Consider the following 3688-nt stretch of genomic DNA (forward strand, 5'->3'; position numbering starts at 1 on the left):
AAACAGACCTGGGACTCCCTCCCCGGGGACCTCAACATGACCCATGACCTCTACGCCTTCATGATACTCTTCCAAATTGGTCTGTCCGAGCAGTATTGCAAGCCCCCCCTCAGCAGCTTGAGGCCATCACGGGTGAGTATTGGGCTCCATGTCTGTATTTGGTGATACATTGTGACCCATGTGTGTCCTCGACCGGACTCAGATACCAGTGTATGGATGGCTGGAGTTAGTTCCACACTCAGGCATACTTTGACATATCCCCACACTTATGTTGTGGACTCATGCGAAATGACTGCAACATCAAATTAAATTTTTTTGTTTTTATTATAGGTCTGGGCCGTGATTTGTGCAAGAAAAATGTGCAATACAGGGACCATATAATCCAAAGTTCCCAGGGGGAGGTGGGATCCTTGGCATTTGAAAGCAGCAGAGTCCAGACCACAGTGTTTGGCATCATTGGTCAGACTGTGACCAGCAAGTCCATGTGGCAGAGAATGTCTGTCAATGAGGTGATGCTGTTGCACATGAAGGCCAGGTGCCAGGCCAGGTGACCTGGGAGATGTGGATGGCCCACTGCCTCTCACGGTCTTTTCCATGGACGACCCACCTTCCTCAGGGGACCCTCAGATGCAGGCCTTGACGATGCTTGGGACGCTCCGTCGGACAAATCCTCCTCCTCCTCCCTCCCTGTGGCTGGTGGTGGTCTTCGCCTGGTGGCACAGGGAGGGTTGCCCATGTTGTCTGCGATCCGACAGAGTGAATGGCTTATGTCCCTTTGCACTGTCAGGAGCTCAGCCAGTCTTGCCTCCATCCGTCCTTGGTGTTCTTGTTGACTGGCGTGTTGCTCGGCCTGCTGGTTCTTCATCTCTGTGATGGTCCCCTTTATCTCTGTGAGTGTCCCAACTACCTGGCTGATCTCCCTGGTGTCACGCCGGTATACCTACATGATGTTGTGTATGTGTGACATACCGGTCTCTTCAGCTGGCTGGTCAGGTTCTCGCCTCCGCCTGCCTCCACTCCCACCACCCCTTCCCACACAAGCCTGGCCTGCCGTTGTGGGCACATCGGGTCTACGGAACCCCTGAGGGATGGCAGTGGTGGTGTTGTCTGCCTCCTCCTGGGTGCCCGGCAAACCTTGTCCCTCCTGGTCAGACTGGCTCAGTTGTTCACTGCGGGCAGGGCTCCTCGGTGTCTCCTGGGATGTGGCAGGAATGGGGGTGGTGGTTGGCACAGATGTTCCTGAACCAGGTGCTGCAGGGGCTTGGACAGCAGAGGGTCCAGGTCGGTCGGGGTCATCCGCGGAGTGTTGAGAGGCGTCGCTGCCGGTGGGATCAGGTTCCTCCCGAGCCTGGGACTGTGATTCTTCACCCCCATAGTTGGGGGGAGATTCCTCACGTTGCCCTGTGTGTGAGAGACAGTCATTTTTAATGCTGTTTCATGCAACATCCATGTTTCATACACATTCTAGTTGGCACTGTTCCTCCAGGTAGTTGTATGTGCCTAGCATGGGTTTGTTGCGGGGGACATATTGAATGTGTTCCTGAGTCTTTGACTTGTTGATTTTTGGCTTGGATGCTTCTTCGGGTATGTATTGGTCTTGTTGTGTTACATGTCCATTGTGACAGTGGGTAAATCCATTGCCTGTCCCATGGGTGTCTGCTTGTGTAAGGGGTGTGTGTGACAGGGCCTGCTGGTGTGTGTAGTGTGATTTTGCACTGGGGCTCCCAGGTGATGTAGCTGTCTCTCCATGGAGCATCCTGCCATGACAGTGAGTGTGACTTCCTGTCCTAGATATCTGACCTTGTTGTCTTGGTGTTTGTGTTTGCACTGGTCACAGGAGGGCCTTGTGCTGCCTACACCAGGGCCCAGTGTCAGCTATCTTGTCAGTACTTTCACAGTCCCTGTGCATTGAGCATGGTGCATGGGGATGTACCTGGGCCATATGGGATGAGGGCAATTGTGTCTGATTTGGAGTTCAACTATGCGTTTTGTGACACCCACCCTCCCAGCGTACCGGACATCCATTCTTGGGTTAGTGCTTCGTGTAGCATGGGACATAGCATGGCCTTGCTTTCTCAATGGGGTATACACATGTTAGTGGCATTGGCGTTGTTTTTGACAATGGTTCGGCCAGTGAGTGTTTGGAGGTAGTTGCATGCATTTTGTGTAGTTGGGGTGTGGATGCCATTACCCCCATGTTACAAAAGTTGTTTGTGTACTCACCAGGCTCTGGAACTCCTTGAAGTCCATGTACTCCCACCGGCAGAAGCAGGGCCATCACCTTCTCCTCCCAGGGATGGAAATGTACTGGTCTGCGGGGCCCACCACCTCCAGTGATGTTGTTCTGGGCGTAGTCGTCATTAATTTTTCGCTTGACTGCCCTCCGCAGATCGTACCACCTGGCTTGGCATTCAGTCCTGGTCCTTCTGATGGGTGCAGCAGCATTCACCCTATCGACGATCCTCTGCCACAGGCGTGATTTTTCGGCTATGCTGGTCTGTCTGACCAATGTTCCAAACAGCTGTGGCTCGACTCTGTTGACTTCATTGACAAGGATCTCCAGCTCCTCCCTTGTGAACTTTGGATTCTTGTCTGTGGGCATGGTGTGGGGTGAGGGTGTGGATGGTTGCGGGTGTGTGGGTCTGAATGTGAAGTTGTGTGTCTGAATGTGAAGAGAGGGGTATGTGTGAAGGAGGTTGTGTGAAGGTGTATATGTTAAGGTGGATGGGTGCAATTGTTGGTGTGTGCTCTCTAGCTGCAGTGAGTCTGTTGCAAAGGCTCATGGTTTTTGTGCGTGGGCCCTTTTTATTGGTCCATTTGTGGGTGGGCCTCAGTTTGAAGTTTTGGTGGGTGTGTTATAAGGGGTGGTTGTAAGTTTGGCCCGCTGTTTGCCTGTTTGGATGTGGCCAGGTCAGTCATTTCTATGTTTTGTGCACTGTAGACGTGTTTTGTGGTGTTGTGCGAGTCGAATAGACACTCCTTGTGCTGTTTTACATTGCCTATGTACGGTGCGTACATATGCGATGTTGTTGTGAGGTGCGTACATACGCGATGTTGGGGTACGCATCGTACATACGCGATGATGTTGTTGTGAGGTGCGTACATACGCGATGTTGGGGTACGCACCGTACATACGCGATGATGTTGTTGTGAGGTGCGTACATACGCGATGTTGGGGTACGCACCGTACATCCATGATGATGTTGTTGTAAGGTGCGTACATACGCGATGTTGGGGTACGCACCGTACATACGCGATGATGTTGTTGTGGGGTGCGTACATACGCGATGTTGGGGTACGCACCGTACATACACGATGATGTTGTTGTGGGGTGCGTACATACGCGATGTTGGGGTACGCACCGTACATACACGATGATGTTGTTGAAATGTATGTACATATGCGATGTTGTTGTGAGGTGCGTACATACGCGATGTTGGGGTACACACCGTACATACGCGATGATGTTGTTGTAAGGTGCGTACATACGCGATGTTGTTGTGAGGTGCGTACATATGTATGGGGGGCCTGTACGACTCGTACCACTGTACGACTCGCACCCCGGGAACTACTTTTTCCAGAATACGAGTCGTACAATGTTTGCTTTGTAGCAGGTGAAGTCATTCCCCGTGTACGGGACGTTTTCCGTACGAATCCTAAATCGGTAAGCCGGTCCGGATCGTACTTG

Source organism: Triturus cristatus, chromosome 1_2 (genome assembly GCF_964204655.1).
Source record: "Triturus cristatus chromosome 1_2, aTriCri1.1, whole genome shotgun sequence".
Taxonomy (NCBI): Eukaryota; Metazoa; Chordata; class Amphibia; order Caudata; family Salamandridae; genus Triturus; species Triturus cristatus.